Consider the following 18,877-nt stretch of genomic DNA (forward strand, 5'->3'; position numbering starts at 1 on the left):
GTTACATAGAGGTTACATACATGACATTACCTCCCCTCCAAAGTCTTATTGGGATCATAGGTTAAGTCTTTCAGGTGGTCTATGCTCCCTCGCCGCAGTTGGGGCTCTGGTTGTTGAGCCTTGGCGTGAGTGTCTGCCACCTGTGGTGATTCCGGCCTGTCCGGGCTGACCGCCGGGACTGTGCATGCTGCTGAGTGTTCTTGTTGCTCGTTCACTGGCGGTGGTGTGAGCACCATCTCATGATCTTCCTCGGGTTCCTCAGTGTCCATGCTGAACATTTTTTTTACTTGGTCCAGATGCATACGGCATATCTGCCCATTATTAAGTTTAACCACGATGACCCTATTCCCCTTTGTCTATTACAGTACCCTCAAGCCATTTGGGCCCCACGGTTTGATTGAGGACAAATACGGAGTCATTTACTTCTATACATCTCCCCCTTGAATTTCGGTCATGGTACTCATTTTGGGACTGGCGCTTGCCCGCAACTATGTCGGTCAGGACTGGGTGAATGAGGGACAACCAAGTTTTGAGTGTTCGTTTCATCAGTAGCTCAGCGGGCGGGACCCCCGTGAGCGAGTGCGGTCGGGACATATAGGCCAGCAGGAGGCGCAATAGGCGGCATTGAAGGGAGGGTCCTTGAATCCTGAGCATACCTTGTTTAATGACTTAGACCGCATGTTCTGCCTGGCCATTGGAGGCCGACTTGAACGGTGCTGCTCTGACATGGTTGATGCCATTGCCCGACATGAACTCTCAGAATTCGCAGCTCGTGAAACATGGGCCATTATCGCTAATAAGGATGTCCGGCAAGCCGTGGGTTGCAAAGACCATATGTAGACTCTCCACAGTGGTGGATGTCGTGCACGAATTCAAAATGATGCACTCGATCCATTTCGAGTACGCATCTAACACAATGAGAAACATTTTTCCCATGAACGGGCCCGCATAGTCTACATGAATACATGAGAATGGCCTGGTGGGCCAGGGCCACGGGCTGTGCGGGGCCTCCCTGGGGGCATTACTCAGCTGGGCACACGTCGTGCAGCTGCGAACACAGTGTTCCAGGTCTGAATCAATTCCCGGCCACCAAACATGTGACCGGGCAATGGCCTTCATCAGCCCGATGGCTGGATGCTCGCCGTGGAGTTCCCTGATGAATGCCTCCCTGCCCTTCTGGGGCATGGCTACCCGGCTGCCTCAGGCAGTCAGCTTGGATGGAGAGCTCATCCATCCGCCTGTGAAACGGTCTGACCTCCTCAGGGCATGCTCCATGTGCGGGCGCCCAATCCCCAGTCAGGACACATTTCTTAATCAGAGATAAGAGGGGATCTCTGTTTGTCCAGATTTTGATCTGGCGGGCTGTGATGGGGGAGCCTGCACTGTCAAAGGCATCAATGGCCATGATCATCTCAGCGCTTTGTTCCGTTGCCCCCTCGCTGGTGGCCAGTGGAAGCCTGCTGAGTGTGTCAGCGTAATTTTTGGTGCCAGGCCAGTGCCGGATGGAGTAGTCATAAGCAGCCAGCGTGAGAGCCCATCGCTGTATGCGGGCTGACGCATTGGCATTGACAGCCTTGCTGTATGACAATGGGGATGTTAATGGCTTGTGGACCGTTTCTAATTCGAACCTCCTGCCAAAAAGGTACTGATGCATTTTTTTTACACCATAGACACACGTGAGTACCTCCTTCTCAACCATCCCATATCCCCGTTCTGCTTGAGAGAGCGACCTGGAAGCATAAGCCACAGGTTGTAGTTGGCCCTCAGCATTACTCTGCTGCAACACACACCCGGCCCCGTAGGACGATGCATCCCATGTCAGAACCAATTTCTTACAGGGGTCGTACAGGGTCAATAACTTATTTGAAAAAAGTAGGTTCCGCGCCCGATTGAAAGCCCGTTCTTGACAGTCCCCCCAATCCTTACGCAGGAGCACGTGAAGCGGCTCCAACAACGTGCTTAAATTCGGCAGAAAGTTCCTGAAATAGTTCAAGAGTCCCAGAAATGAACGCAACTCCGATGTGTTGCCGGGCCTGGGCGCGCGTCGAATCGCCTCTGTTTTGGAATCGGTGGGCCGAATCCCATCTGCAGCAACCCTCCTGCCCAGGAACTCAACCTCAGGAGCCAAAAACACACATTTAGACTTCTTGAGTCGCAGGCCTACCCGGTCCAGTCGGCGTAGCACCTCCGCCAGGTTGTGGAGGTGTTCCTCGGTGTCACGACCCATGATGAGGATGTCGTCTTGAAATACGATTGTTCCAGGAATGGATTTGAGCAGGCTTTCCATGTTTCTTTGAACAATCACAGCCGCTGATCGAATGCCAAACGGGCACCTGTTGTAAACAAACAGTCCCTTGTGTGTAATGATGGTGGTCAGTAGTTTAGATTCGTCGGCCAGTTCTTGGGTCATGTAGGCTGAAGTGAGATCCAGCTTGCCGCCTGCCAGTGTGGCGAAAAGATCCTCCGCTCTCGGGTGCGGGTATTGGTCTTGTAGGGACACCTGATTGATAGTGGCCTTGTAGTCGCCACAGATCCTGACAGAACCATCCGCTTTTAGGACGGGAACGATGGGGCTCACCCAGTCACTGAATTCAACGGGCGAGATGATGCCCTCTCTCAGCAAACGATCCAATTTGCTCTCAATTTTCTCCCGCATCACATACGGCACCACTCTGGCTTTGTGGTGCACTGGTCTGGTGTCCGGGGTGATGCGTATCACTACTTTGGTACCTTTGAACGACCCGACGCCAGGTTGGAATATTGACTCAAATTGTTATAGGACTTGTGAGCACGAACTTCGCTTCACAGATGACATTGCGTGCACATCCCCCCATTTCCAGTTCATCTCAACTAACCAGCTCCTCCCCAACAGTGCGGGACCATTGCCCGAGACAATCCAGAGCGGCAGCCGGTTCACTGATCCATTGTGTGTGACCGCCAATATTGCACTGCCTAGTACTGGAATGATTTCTTTGGTAGACATCTGTAGTTGTGTCTCAGTGCGTTCTAGTTTGGGTCTACTGGCTTTGAGTGGCCATAGATTTTCAAATTGTTGAACGCTCATGAGTGACTGGCTGGCCCCCGTGTCCATCTCCATGCATACAGGGATGCCGTTTAATAAAACCTTCATCATCATTGGTGGCGTTTTGGTATATGAGCTGTGAATGTTTGCCACATGTACCCGCTGAACTTCAGCGTCCATTGATTTGCCCCAAGAGTCATCCTGCTTCAAAGACCCCTCTTCTGGTCCATCCGCCTCGTAAATTAGCCTGGTTACAGGCTTCCTGCACATTCGAGCTAAATGGCCAGTGAGGTTGCAATTTCTGCAGACAAATTGTTGAAACCTGCATGTCCGAGCAGAATGTTTGCCCCCATACCTCCAGCATGAGCTGAGATTCCCATTGTTGTGGACAAAGGAGCTATGACCCAGCATTTCTCGCTGATTGTCCCTTTGACTGCCCTTGAGTACCCTGTTAGTGAGTGTCAATGGCCCCATCCCGGACCGCATTGTTCACTGTGATGGCGTAAATGTCCGTTCAGCCTGCCAGTGTCCCTGTTGAAAACCTACTCTCGGGTCTATTGCTGCCTGGCATATGTCGAACTGCCTTTGCCTGCCTGCGGGGCTCTGAGTCGCGTTTATGATATTGACTCCCTGATCCCCCCCGCAGTGGAGGCAAAATTGCGTGCGTATATTATTTTGGTTTGCTCCTCCCCCGCCATGAAAGTCTGAGCCATCAACGCCGCCGCTTCCAAAGTCAAGTCCTTGGTCTCAATTAACGTCAGAAAATCCCCGCATGACTGATGCCCTCAATAAAGATGTCCCTTAACATCTCCCCCCTGCAGGCGTCTGTGAACTTACATAGGCTGGCCAAACACCGGAGGTCCGCAACGAAGTCCGGTATGCTCTGTCCTTCATGACGTCAGGGGGTATAGAATCTGTGTCAGGCCATGTGTATGCTGCTCGCTGGTATGAGATGCTCACCAATTAGTTTGCTGAGCTCTTCAAAGGTTTTGTCCGCCGGCTTTTCGGGTGCTAGTAGGTCCTTCATGAGCGTGTAAGTCTTAGGTCCGCAGCTGGTTAGCAGATGGGCCGCTGCATCTCCCAGCCATTCTTTCATGACAAAGCTTTGCTGGAGCTTCTCAATGAAATCATCCCAGTCCTCACCAACACAGTACTATTCCTCTGTGCTACCGGTGGCCATTCTCAGGGGTCATTGATTCCCGTTTCTCGTCGCCAATGTAATGTCCTTACTCAATGGCACAAAACCCACACGAGGCGCATTCTATGGACAAGGTCACTCTATGACCTGAACCTTTATTCACAGGACCAAGAAGTGATGACCCTGCGTGGGACCTCCCTTTATATACCTGGACGACCAGGTAAGGAGTGTCTCCCACAAGTTCACCCCCTGTGGTCAAGGTGTGCATTGCTTAAGTATATACAGTATTGCAGTGGTGTTACATAGAGGTTATGTACATGACAGTGGCCATGGGTTCGGCCGGGCCGCCAACAGGCAGCCTGGCACCCACTCTTGGGCACCAGGCTACTGACCCGGCCAGGCCGAATCCCTCCCTGGTGGCCATAACGAAACTACATGCAGAGCTCGCAGCGGCCCTCCCTTTAACTGAAGGGGAGGGAAGTTGTGACGTGTCAGTGCGGCGCTGATGACTCAAAGCGCCGCCACTCTGCTGCAACAGAAAAAAAAACAAGACCTGAAAATCGCAGAAGACTCTTAAAGAACGGTAAGTGTGCTCACTATTAGTCGGGGAGCAATTTCGGCCACTTTATTTCCTGCAGCACCTGAAAGATTGTTTGCAATGTTGAGAGACTCTGGAACAAGTGCAATTGGAAGGGGCTCGTGTTGGCCACTCGGGGGCGTGGTCAGTATTGAGGCTGGAGATTAGTTCGGAAGGAGCATTTGATGGATGGATATAAAATATCAAGGAGACTTGGGAATAATGTAATCACGCCCATAACCCACGCCCAAAATTCTGCGAACTTTGAAGCTACTTTATTGCTTTAGGCCCAGATTGTGGATGCTGATATATCTCTAAGTCAGGATGGGGAGTGATTTGGAGGGAAACTTGAAGGTAATGGCGTTCCCATCGTGTTCCCATAGTGTTCCCACGGTGTCCCCATGGCATTCCCATGGTGTTCCCATAGACTTCCCATGGTGTTCCGATAGTGTGCCCACAGTGTTCCCATAGTATTCCCACGGTGTTCCCATGGCATTCCCACGTTGTTCCCATAGTGTTCCCACAGTGTTCCGATAGTGTGCCCACAGTGTTCCCATAGTGTTCCCACAGTGTTCCCATAGTGTTCTCATGGTGTTCCCATAGTTTTCCCACAGTGCTCCCATAGTGTTCCCGTAGCGTTTCTATAGTGTTCCCATGGTGTTTCCATGGTGTTCCCATGGTGTTCTCATGGTGTTCTCATAGTGTTCCCACAGCATTCCCATAGTTTCCCATAGTGTTCCCACAGTGTCCCCTTAGTGTTCCCATGGTGTTCCCACAGTGCTCCCATAACGTTCCCATCGATTTGCCATGGTGTTCCCATCATGTTCCCACAGTGTTCCCACAGTATTCCCATAGTTTTGCCATGGTGTTCCCATGTGTTCCCATAGTGTTCCCATAATGTTCACATGGTGTTGCCATAGTGTTCCCATTGTGTTCCTACGGTGTTCAAACAGTGAACCCATGGTGTTCACATACTGTTCCCATAGTTTTCCCACAGTGCTCCCATAATGTTCCGTAGCTTTTCCATAGTGTTTCCATGGTGTTCCCATAGCTTTCCCATGGTGTTCCCACAGTATTCCCATGGTGTTCACATGGTTTTCCCATGATGTTCCCATAATGTTCCCATAGTGTTCCCATGGTGTTTCCACGGTGTTCACATAGTGTTCCCACAGCGTTCCCATAGTTTTCCCATAATGTTCCCACAGTGTTCCCATGGTGTTCCCATAGTGTTCCCATGGTGTAACCATGGTGTTCCCATAGTGTTCCCATGAAGTACCCATGATATTCCCATAGTGTTCCCATGGTGTTCCCATGATGTTCCCACTGTGTTCTCATAATGTTCCCATCCACCATAGGCAGTCCCTCTGAGTCAAGGAAGACTTGCTTCCACTCCTAAAGTGAGTCCTTTGGTGGCTGAGCAGTCCAATATGAGAGCCACAGATCCTGTCACAGGTGGGACAAACATTCAATGGGGAAAGGTGGTGGGGTGGGACTGATTTGCTGCACACTCTTTCCGCTGCCTGCGCCTGACCTCTTCGAGCTCGCGGCATTGAGATTCAAAGAGCTCAACGCCCTCCCAGATGCACTTTCTCCACCTAGGGCGGTCTTCGGCCAAGGATTCCCAAGTTGCACTTTACCAGGGAGGCTTTGAGGGTGTCCTTGTAATGTTTCTGCTGCCCACCTTTGGTTCGTTTGCCTGAAGGAGCTCCACATAGAACAATTGCTTAGGGAGTCTCGTGCCTGGCATGCAAACTATGTGGCCTGCCCAGCGAAGCTGATCGAGTGTGGTCAGTGCTTCAATACTCGGGATGTTAGCCTGGATGAGGACATTGATGTTGGTGCGCCTGTCCTCCCAGGGGATTTGCAGGATCTTGCGGAGACATCATTGGTGATATATCTCCAGTGACTTGAGGTGTCTACTGTACATGGTCTATGCCTCTGATTCATACAGGAGGGCGCGTATTACTACAGCCCTGTAGACCATGAGCTTGGTGGTAGATTTGAGGGCCTGGTTTTCGAACACTCTTTTCCTCAGGTGGCCAAAGGCTGCACTGGCGCACTGGAGGCGATGTTGAATCTCCGTGTCAATGTCTGCCTTTGTTGCTAAAAGACTCCTGAGGTATGGGAAGTGGTTCACGTTGTTGAGGGCTGTTCCACGACTCTTGATGACTGGGGGTCAGTGCTGTGCAGCGAGGACAGGCTGGTGGAGGACCTTTGTCTTATGGATGTTAAGCGTAAGGACCATGCTTTCATATGCCTCGGTGAATACATCGACTATATCCTGGAGTTCAGCCTCAGAATGTGCGCAGACGCAGGCGTCGTCCGTCTACTGCAACTCAACGACAGAGGTTGGGGTGTTCTTGGATCTGGCCTGGAGGCGGCGTAGTTTAATCTAATCTGTTATTCTAAGATCAGAAAAATATTTATACAACCCTGTTTCTGTACGAAGCAAAATGAACTGAATAAATGGCTTGTTTACAGTTTCTAAAAAAAAACAGCTTCCCACTGGTTCTGTAGTTTAGTTCCACTCCGGCAGGGAGCTTGTTGATTGTGAGGTGGAGCATGGCGGCGAGGAAGATTGAGAAGAGGGTTGGAGCAATGACGCATCCCTGTTTGACCCCAGTCCGGACGTGGATTGGGTCTCTAATTTATCTATTGGTAAGGATCATGGCCTGCATGTCATCATAGAGCAGGCGAAGGATATTGACAAACTTTTGGGGGCATCCAAAATGGAGGAGGATGCTCCATAAGCCCTCACGGTTGACAGTGCCAAAGGCATTTAGATCTAAAAAGGCCATGTATAAGGCTGGTGCTGCTCTCTGCATTTTTCCTGCAGCTGGCGCGCTGCAAAGATCATGTCCATTGTGCTCCATAGGGGATGAAATCCGCACTGTGACTCCAGGGAGAGCTCTTCGGCCACAGGAAGAAGATAGTTGAGGAAAACTCTAGCGACAACTTTCCCAGTGGCTGATAGCAGGGAGATTCCTCTGTATTTTTTGTAGTTGGATTTTTCCCCTTTTTAAAGATAGTGACGATCATTGCATCGCTGAGGTCTCCCGACATGCTCTCCTCACTCCAAATGAGAGAGATGAGGTCATGTATCCGCGCCAACAGCACCTGTCTACCATACTTTAGCGCCTCAGCAGGAATTCCATCTGCACCTGTAGCCTTGTTATTCTTGAGCTATTTTATGGCTTTGCCTATCTCATGCAACGTTGGAGTTTCACTGAGGTGGTGGCGGGTAGCATGCTGCAGGATGGAGTTGAGAACACTCGAGTCAAAGGCAGAGTCTCGATTGAGGAGATCTTCACAATGCTCCTTCCAATGGGCCCTGATCAGTGATTCCCCATTCTTGGCCATGAGTGGGGTGGTGCCTTGGGAATTTGGACTGTAGGTGGCCTTGACTGCAATGAAGAATACTCTCATATCATGGCTGTCGCCCAGTTGTTGTATGTCATGTGCTTTCTCCATCCACCACCTATTCATTAGGTCCCGGGTTTTTTGTTGGACCTCAGCCTTGAGCCATCTGTAATGTTGCTTTGCAGCTCCCGAGTTGAGTTGTTGCTTGAGGGTAAAGAAATGCTCTGCGCTTCTTCGATTTTCTGATCATTTTCATCAAACCAGTCCAGCTGTTTTTTGGTTGAGTAACCAAGTGTTTCTTCACAGGCACTGGTTATGGAGACCTGGAGGGCAGACCAAGCGCTGTGGGCATTCAGTATCTCAGGGTCATCAAGGCACGCCAGATTAACTGTAGGTGCTGGCTGTATAGGGCTCTCTTGGCTGGATCTTTAAGTGCCCCGACATTAACTTTTTTGCGGCACTGCTTCTGCTGTCCCCTCTGCTTTGGGGCTATGTTTATATTGATGATGGATCGGATTAGGCGATGGTCCATCCAGCAGTCGTCAGCTCCTGTCATGGTGCAGGTGATGCGCACACCCTTGCAATCCCTGGCTCAGACGATGACATAGTCGAACAGGTGCCAGTGTTTGGAGCGAGGGTGTTGCCATGATGTCTTGTATCTGTCCCTCTGGCGGAACAGGGTATTGGTGATGAGGAGTTTGTGTTCTAGACATTTTGTCAGGAGTAGGATACTGCTGGAGTTGGCTTTCCCTACCCCCTCTCTGCCAATCACGCCTCCCCAGAGGTCTTTGCCGACGCTGGTGTTGAAGTCGCTGAGGAGGATCAATTTTTCGCCCATGGGGATGCGGGACAGGGATGTCTCGAGGTTGGAATAAAAACCATCGTTAGCCTCATCTGTTGCATCGAGTGTTGAGGCGTGTGCACTGATGACTGTGGCGCACTGGTTCTGAGATAGGGTAAGGCAAAGTTATGAGGCGTTCGCTAACCTCGCAGGGGGAGCCTTTAAGGCGGTTGACCAGTTAATGTTTGACGGTCCTCTGGTTTTGTTCTTTTCGTTTTCCTTTCCAGAAAAAGGTGTAACCTCCACCATGTTCCTTGAGCTGGCATTCCTCTGTCCACTGGGTCTCGCTTAGGGCGGCGATGTCAATGTCAAAACATCTAAGTTCCTGGGCAACTATGGCAGTGCGACATTCTGGCCTGTTGCTGTTGGAGTTGTCCATGAAGGTCCTGACGTTCCAGGTCCCGAACTTCATATTAACGAAGTGGAAGATGCCTGTGCGCGAGTTCTTTAAACGTGGGGTGGTTGCTGCACATCGGCAACCACACGGGCTTAGCTGAGCAAGGTCTTGGTCCAGTGGCAAGGGGGTCCAAGATGACTGGAGACCAGGCACTGCTGTATGGACCTAATTGCCTATGTCGAGTAGCGCCCTTGATGGTGGATGGCGCGAGGCTTGGTTGGGGGCAGGCATTAGGAAGGTCAGCTGTCCGCTGGGGTTCCCAGGGATGTTTTGGAAAGCTTCTTTCACGGTTCCATGTTGTTCCAATAGTATTCTCACATTGTTCCCACAGTGTTCTCACAGTGTTCCAATAATCTTCTCACAGTGTCCCCATAGTGTTTCCTTAGTATTCCCACAGTGTTCCCATAGTGTTCCCACAGTGTTCCCACAGTGTTCCCAAGGAGTTCATATAATGTTCCCACCGTTTTCTCAAGTTGTTCCCATAGTGCTCCCATGGATTTCCCTTGGTGTTCCCATTGTGTTCTCATGGTATTCCCATAGTGTTCCCACGGTATTCTCACGGTGTTCCCATGGTACTCACATGGTGTTCCCATTGCATTCCCATGATGTTCCCATTGTGCAACCACGGTGTTCCCACGGTGTCCCCATGGTGTTCCCATGCTGTTCCCACAGTGTTCCCATAGTGTTCCCTTGGTTTTCCCATGGTGTTCCCATGGTGTTCCCAGAGTGTTTCCCTCATGTTCCAACGCTGTTCCCATAGTTTTCCACGGTATTCCCACAGTTTATTGTGTTCCCATGGTGTTCGCATAGTGTTCTCACGGTGTTCCCATAGTATTCCCATGGTATCCTGTTTGTGTTCCCATGGTTTTCTCATGGTGTTCCCATGGTGTTCTCACAGTGTTCCCACGGTATTCTCACAGTGTTGCCACATTGTTCCCATAGTTTTCCCATAGTTTTTTCACAGTGTTCCATAGTTTTCTCACAGTATTCCCATACTATTCCCAAGGCGTTCCCATGGGGTTCCCATAGTGTTCCCTAGTGTTCCCATGCTGTTCCCTTAGTTTTCCCATGGTGTTCCCACGGTGTTGCCACTGTGCAACCATGGTGTTCCCACAGTGTTCCCATAGTGTTCCCATAGTGTTCCCACAGTGTTCCCACAGTGTTCTCACAGTGTTCCAATAGTTTTCTCACAGTGTTCCCTTTGTGTTTCCATAGTTTCCCATAGCATTCCCATACTGATCCCATGGCTTTCCCCTGGTGTTCCCATAGTATTCCCATAGTTTTCCCATGGCATACCCACAGTTCCCATAGTGCTTTACTAGTGTTCCCATGCTGTTCTCATAGTTTTCCCACGGTGTTCAAATAGTATTCCCAGTTTTTCCATGGTGTTCCCATTGCATTCCTATAATGTTCCCATAGTGTTCCCATGGTGTTACTACAGTGTCCCAATAGTGTTCCCACAGTATTCCCATAGTGTTCCCGCAGTGTTCGAATAGTGTTCCCTTAGTGTTCCCATAGCCTTCCCACAGTGTTCCCATTGTGTTCCCAAAAGTTCCCATGGTGTTCTCATAGTGTTACCATAGTGTTCCCATTGCATTCCCACGGTGTTCCCACAGTTTTCCCATGGTGTTCCCATAGTGTTGCCAAAGTGTTCCCACGGTGTTCCAATAATGATCCCACAGTGTTCCCACAGTGTTCCCGCAGTTTTCCGATATTGTTCCCGTAGTGTACCCATGGTGTTCCCATTGTATTCCCAAAGTGTTTGCATGGTGTTAGCATGGTGTTCCAATGGTGCTCCCACTGTTTTCCCTCAGTGTTCCCACGGAGTTCCCTTAGTGTTCGCACAGTTTTCCCATTGTGTTCCCACTGTGTACCCATCATGTAACCACGCTGTTCCCATGGTGTTCCCATGGTGCTCCCGTAGAATTCCCATAGTGTTCCCACAGTGTTCCCATATTTTTCCCTTGGTGTTCCCATGGTGATCCCAAAGTGTTCCCACGCTGTTCCCAGTGTGCTCCCACGGTGTTCCAAGGTGTTCCCACAGCTTTTCCACAGTGTTCCCAAAGTGTTCCTATAGTGCTCCCATACTGTTCCCATGGTGTTCCCACGGTGTTCCCACAATGTTCCCATAGTGTTCCCATGGTGTTTCCATCGTTTTCCCATAGCGTACCCATGGTGTTTTCACGGTGTTCCTTCGTTTTCCCATAGTTTTCCCAAACTGTTCCCATGGCGTTCCCATGGTTTTCCCATAATGTTCCCATAGTTTTTCCATGGCATTCTCACGGTGCTCCCACAGTGTTTCCCTAGTGTTCCCACACAGTTCCCATAGTTTTTCCATGCTGTTCCCATCGTGTCCCCATGTTGTTTCCACGGTGTTCCCATAGTGTTCCCACTGCATTCGCAATGTGTTCCTATTGTGTTGCCATGGTGTTCTCACGGTGTTCCCATAATGTTCCCATAGTGTTCCCATGGTGTTTCCATCATTTTCCCATGGCATACCCAGTGTTTTCACGGTGTTCTATAGTTTTACTATAGTTTTCCCATGCTGTTCCCATGGCGTTCCCATGGTTTTCCCAGTGTTCCCATAGTGTTCCCATGGTATTCTCACAGTGTTCCCACGGCATTCCCAGGGTTTCCCATGCTGCTCACATGGTGTTCCCATGACGTTTCCATTGTGTTTCCATAGTGTTCCCATAGTGTTCTTAATGATACTTAAAGGGCTGACGGTGGATAGGCAATGGGAGACATTTAAAGATCACATGGATGAATTACAACAATTGTACATCCCTGTATGACATAAAATAAATCGGACAAGGTGGCTCAACCGTGGCTAACAAAGGAAATTAGGGATAGTGTTAAATTCAAGGAAGAGGCATATAAATTGGACAGAAAAAGCAGCAAACCTGAGGAATGGAAGAAATTTAGAATTCAGCAGAGGAGGACTAAGGGTTTAATTAGGAAGGGGGAAATAGAGTATGAGAGTAAGCATGTAGGGAACATAAAAACTGGCTGCAAACACTTCTATAGTTTTGTGAAAAGAAAAAGATTAGTGAAGACCAAGGTAGGTCCCTTGCAGTCAGAATCAGGTGAATTCATAATGGAGAACAAGGAAATGGCAGACCAATTGAACAAATACTTTGGTTCTGTCTTCACTACAGAAGACACAAATAACCTGCTGAAAATACTAGGCGACCGAGGGTCTAGCGAGAATGAGGAACTGAGGGAACTGAGGGAAATCCTTATTAGTCAGGAAATAGTGTTAGCAAAATTGATGGGATTGAAGGCCGATAAATCCCTAGGGCCTGATAGGCTGCATACCAGCGTAATTAAGGAAGTGGGCCCTAGAAATAGCATTGGTGGTCATTTTCCAACATTCCATGAACTCTGGATCAGTTCCTATGGATTGGAGGGTAGCTAATGTAACCCCATTTTTTAAAAAAGGAGGGCGAGAGAAAACGGAATTATAAACCGGTTTGCCTGACATCAGTAGTGGGGAAAGTGCTGGAATCAATTATTAAAGATGTAATAGCAGCGCATTTGGAAAGCAATGATAGGATCAGTCCAATCAGCATGGATTCATGAAAGGAAAATCATACTTGACAAATGTTCTATAACTTTTTGAGGATGTAACTAGTAGAGTCAATGGATGTGGTATATTTGGACTTTCAAAAGGCTTTTGACAAGGTCCTACACAAGAGATTTGTGTCCAAAATTAAGGCACATGGGATTGGGGCTAATGCATTGACATGGATAGAGAATGGTAGACAGGAAGCAAAGAGTGGGAATAGACAGGTCCTTTTCAGAATGTCAGGCAGTGACTAGTAGGGTACCGCAAGGTTCAGTGCTGGGACCCCAGCTATTTACAATATATATTAATGATTTAGACGAAGGAATTGAATGTAATATCTCCAAGTTTGCAGATGGCACTAAGCTGAGTGGCAGTGTGAGCTGTGAGGAGGATGCTAAGAGGCTGCAGGGTGACTTGGACAAGTTAGGTGAGTGGGCAAATGCATGGCAGATTATTATCTGAATGGTGACAGATTCGGAAAAGGGGAGGTACAACGAGACCTGGGTGTCATGGTACATCAGTCATTGAAAGTAGGCATGCAGGTACAGCAGGTAGTTCAGAAAGCAAATGGCATGTTGGCCTTCATAGCGAGAGGATTTGAGTATAGGAGCAAGGAGGTCTTACTGCAGTTGTACAGGGCCTTGGTGAGACCACACCTTGAATATTGTGTTCAGTTTTAGTCTCATAACCTGAGGAAGGACATCCTTGCTATTGAGGGAGTGCAGCGAAGGTTCACCAGACTGATTGCCGGGATGGCAGGACTGACATATGAAGAAAGACTGGATCGACTAGGCTTATTTTCACTGGAATTTAGAAGAATGAGAAGCGATCTCATAGAAGCATATAAAATTCCGATGGGATTAGGCAGGTTAGGTGCAGGAAAAATGTTCCTGATGTTGGGGAAGTCCAAAACAGTCTAAGGATAAGGGGTTAGCCATCTAGCACTGAGATGAGGAGAAACTTTTTCAACCAGAGATTTGTGAACCCATGGAATTCTCTACCACAGAAAGTTGTTGAGTCCAGTTCATTGTATATATTCAAAAGGGAGTTACATGTGGCCCTTACAGCTAAAGGTATCAGGGGGCATGGAGAGAAGGCACTAGTGGGGTAGTGAAGTTGCATGATCAGCCATGATCATATTGAATGGTGGTGCAGGCTCGAAGGGCGGAATAGTCTGCTTCTGCACTATTTTCTATGTTTCTATGTTCGCATGGTGTTCCCACAGTGTTCCCATGGTGTTCCCATAATGTTCCCATAGTGTTCTCATAATGTTCCCATAGTGTTCCCGCAGTAATCCCATTGTGTTCCCTTCGTGTCCCCATGCTGTTCCCATGGTGTTCTCACGTTGTTATGACCATGTGCCCACAATTTTCTCATTGTTTCCATAGTGTTCCCTTAGAGTTCCCACAGTGTTCCCATAGTGTTCCTGCAGTGTTCCCGCAGTGTTCCCATAGTGTTCCCATAATGTTCCCACGGTGTTCCCATGTTGTTCCCACAGTATTCCCATGGAGTTCCGATAGTGGTCCCACGGTGTTCCCATTTTGTTCTCACGGTGTTCCGATCATGTATTACTGGTGTTCCCTTGGTTTCCCGTAGTGTTCCCACGGTGTTCCCAAGGTACTCCCATAGTGTTCCCACAGTGTTTCCATAGTGTTCTCACAGTGTTCCCATGGTGTTCCCATGGTGTTCCCATAGTGTTCCCATAGTGTTCTCATGGTGTTCTCATGGTGTTCCCATAGTGTTCCCACGGTGTTCCCACCGTGTGTCCACAGGTTTTTCAGTGTTTCCATTGTGTCCCATAGAGTTCCCACAGTGTTCCCATAGTATTCCCATAGAGTTCCCATAGTGGTCCCACAGTGTTTCCTTAATTTTCCCATGTTGTTCCTGCAGTATTCCCACGGAGGTCCCATACTGTTCTCATGGTGTTCCCAATGTGTTCTCATTGTGTTCCCATCGTGTAACAACTGTGTTCCTACAGTGTTCACATTGTGTTCCCACAGTGTTCCCATAGTGTTCCCATGGTGTTCCCACAGTGTTTCCATAGTGATCATATGGTGTTCCCACAGTGTTGCCACAGTGTTCCCATAGTGTTCCCATAGTTTTCCCATGGTGTTTCCATTGTGTTCCCATGGTGTTCGCATAGTGTTGCCATGGTGTTTCCATAGTTTTCCCATAGTGTTCCCGTACTGTTCCCATGGCATTGTCATGGTGTTCCCATAGCGTTCTCATAGTTTTCCCATGCCATTCCCAAGATGTTCCCATCGTGTTTCCTTAGTGTTCCCATACTATTCCCACAGTTTTCCCTCGATGTTCCCTTAGTGTTCCCATGCTGCTCCCACGGTGTTCCCATAGTGTTCCCATGGCGTTCCCATGGTGTTCGCATAGAGTTCCTATAGTATTATCGTGGTGCTCCCACGGTGTTGTCATAGCGCTCCCACAGTGTTCCCATAGTGTCCCGACAGTATTATCACTGTGTTCCCACAGTGATCGCATGGTGTTTCCACAGTGTTCTAATGGTGTTTCCATAATGTTCCAATAGATTTCCCAAGATTTTCCCATGGTGTTCCCATAGGTTTCCCGCAGTGTTCCCATAGTGTTCCCGTAGTGTTCCCGCAATGTTCCCGCAATGTTCCCATTGTGTTCCTAAGGTGTTCCCATAATGTTTCCACTGTGTTCCAACATTGTTCCCATGCTGTTCCCACAGTGTTCCCACCGTGTTCCCACAGTGTTCCCACGGTATTCCCAGCATGTAACAATGGTGTTCCCTTGCTATTCCCTTGGTTTCCCCACGGTGTTCTCAAGGTATTCCCGTTGTGTTCCCACAGTGTTTCCATAGTTGTCCAACTGGTTTCCTACAGTGTTCCCAAGTTTTCCCATAGTTTTCCAATGGTGTTCCCTTGGTGTTCCCATAGTGTTCCCACCATGTTCCCACAGTGTTCCCATAGTTTTCCCGCAGTGCTCCGATAGTAGTCCCTTAGTGTTCCCATGTTGTTCCTACGGTGTTCCCATAATGTTCCCACATTGTTGCCATGCTGTTCCCACGGTGATCCCACAGTGTTCCCATGGATTTCCCATAGTGCTCCCACCATGTTCCCATTATGTTCTCACTGTGTCCCCAGCGGGTAACAATGGTGTTCCCTTGGTATTCCCGTGGTTTTCCCACGATGTTCCAAAGGTATTCCCATAGTGTTCTCATAGTATTCCCATACTGTTCCCATAGAGTACCCACAGTGTTCCCTTAGTCTTCCCACAGTATTCCCACGGTGTTCCCACAGTGTTCCCATCGTGTTTTCATGGTGTTCCATAGTTTTCCCATAGTGTTCCCATACTGTTCCCATGGCATTCCCATGGTGTTCCCATATGTTCTGATAGTTTTCCCACGGCAATCCCATGGTGCTCGCACAGTGTTTCCCTCGTGTTCCCATGCTGTTCCCATACATTTCCCATGGTGTTCCCATGGTATTCCCATTGTATTCCCATGGTGATCCCAAAGTGTTCCCACGGTGTTCCAACAGTGTTCCCATTGTGTTCCCATGGAGTTCTCACGGTGTTCCCAAAGTAGTCCCATAGTTTTCCCATGGGGTTCCCATGGTGTTCCCATAGTTTGGCATGCAGTTCCCATAGTGTTCCCACGGTATTCTGGCGGTGTTCCCATGACATTCCCATTGTGTTCCCATAGTGTTCTCATGGTGTTCGCATGGTGTTCCCACAGTGTTCCCATGGTGTTCACATAATGTTCCCACAGTGCTCCGCAGTATTCCCATAGCATTCCCTTAGTGTTCCCATAGTGTTCCAATTGTGTTCCCATTGTGATCCCATGGTGTTCCCATAATGTTTCCATACTGTTCCCATGGTGTTCCCACCGTGTTCCCATAGTGTTCCCACAGTGTTACCATAGTGTTCCCATAGTGTTCCTGCAGTATTCCCATAGTGTTCCCTTAGTTTTCCCATGATGTTCCCATGGTGTTCCCACAGAGGTCTCATAGTGTTCCCACGATGTTCCTTCAGTGTTCCCATAGTGTTCCCATACTATTCCCATAGATTTTCAACAGTGTTCCCTTAGTTTTCCCATGGAGTTTCCATAATGTTCCCATAGTTTTCCCATGGTGTTCCCATGGTGTTCATATTTTGTTCCCGCAGTATTCCCATAGTGTTCCCTTAGTGTTCCCATGGTGTTCGTACGGTGTTCCTGTAATGTTCCCACAGTATTCTTAGTGTTCCCACGGAGTTCCCATAGTGTTCCCACCGCATTCTGACGGTTTTCCCATGGTGTTCCCAAGGTGGTCCCATGGTGTTCCCATAGTATTCCATGGGGATCGCATAGTGTTCCCACGGTATTCTCATGGTGTTTCCATAGTGTTCTCACAGTGTTCCCATGGTTTCCCCATGGTGTTCCCATAGTGTCCTCATAGTGTTCACATGGTGTTACCATGGTGTTCCCACAGTGTTCCCACGGTATTGCCATAGTGTTCCCATGATTTTCCCATAAGGTTCCCCTATTGTTCCCACAGTGTTCCCATAGTGTTTCCACAGTGTTCCTGTGATTTTCCCATGTCGTTCCAGTTGTGCTCCCATGGTGTTCCCACAGTTTTCCCATGGCATTCCCACGGCATTCCCATAATGTTTCCCTTTTGCTCCAATGCTGTTCCCATAGTTTTCCCGTGGTGTTCCCATAGTGTTACCATAGTTTTCCCATGGCATTGCCACGGTGTTCCAATAATTTTTCCCTTTTGATCCTATGCTGTTCCCACAATGTTCCCATGGTGTTCCCATTCTGTTTCCAAAGTCTTCTCACGGTGTTCCCATACAGTACCCATAGTTTTCCCATAGTGTTCCCACGGTGTTCCCACAGTTTTCCCATGGTGTTCCCAGTTTTCACAAGGTATTCCCGTTGTGTTCCCACAGTGTTTCCATAGCTTTCTCACGGTGTTCCCATAATGTTCCCATGGTGTTCCCATAATGTTCTCATAGTGTTCCCACGGTGTTCCCCTGGTGTTTGCATAGTGTTCCCACGGTTTTCCCACAGTTCCCTGAGTGTTCCCATGCTCTTCCAACAGTGTTCCATAATGTTCCCATGGTGTTCGAATAGTTTTCCTATGGTGTTCCCATGGTGTTCCCACGGTGTTTCCATAGTGTTCCCATGGATTACCCATTGTGTTCCCATGGTGTTCCCATTAGGTTCACACAGTGCTCCCATCATGTAACAACGGTGTTCCCATGGTGATTCCACGGTCTTCCTATGGTGTTCCCATAGTGTTCCTACAGTGTTTCGATTGTGTTCCCGCAGTGTTCCCATAGTGTTTCCCTAGTGTTCCCACACTGTTTCCAAAATTTTCCCATGGTGTTCCCATAGTGTTACCACGGTATTCCCACAGTGGTTCCATCATGTTCTCACGGTGTTCTCATACTGTTGCCACGGTATTCTCACGGTGTTCGCATAGTGTTCCGATGGTGTTCCTACAGTCTTCCCACCATGTTCTAACGGTGTTCCCATAGTGTTCCCATAGCATTCCCATAGTGTTCCCATGGTGTTACCATAGTGTTCCCATGGTGGTCCCACAGTGTTCCCCCGGTATTCTCACGGTGTTTCCACAGTTTTCCGGTAATGTTCCCAATGGCGTTCCCATAGTGTTCGCATGGTGTTCCGCAAGTGGTTCCATGGTGTTCTCATGGTGTTCGCACGATTTTACCATGGTGTTCCCAAAGTGTTCTCACAGTGTTCCCATAGTGTTCCCATAGTTTTCCAACAGTGCTCCCATAGTGTTCTTATCATGTTTCCATGGTTTCGCATGGTGATCCCAACCTGCTCCCATGGTTTTCCCACAATGGTCCCATACTGTTCCCATAGTGTTCCCACGTTGTTCACATAATGTCCCCACAGTGCTCCATAGTGTTCCCTTAGTTTTCCCATGTTCCCGCAGTGTTCCCACAGAGGTCCCATAGTGTTTCCATGGTGTTCCCATCATGTTCCCAC

Source organism: Pristiophorus japonicus, chromosome 18, assembly GCF_044704955.1.
Source record: "Pristiophorus japonicus isolate sPriJap1 chromosome 18, sPriJap1.hap1, whole genome shotgun sequence".
Classification (NCBI taxonomy): domain Eukaryota; kingdom Metazoa; phylum Chordata; class Chondrichthyes; family Pristiophoridae; genus Pristiophorus; species Pristiophorus japonicus.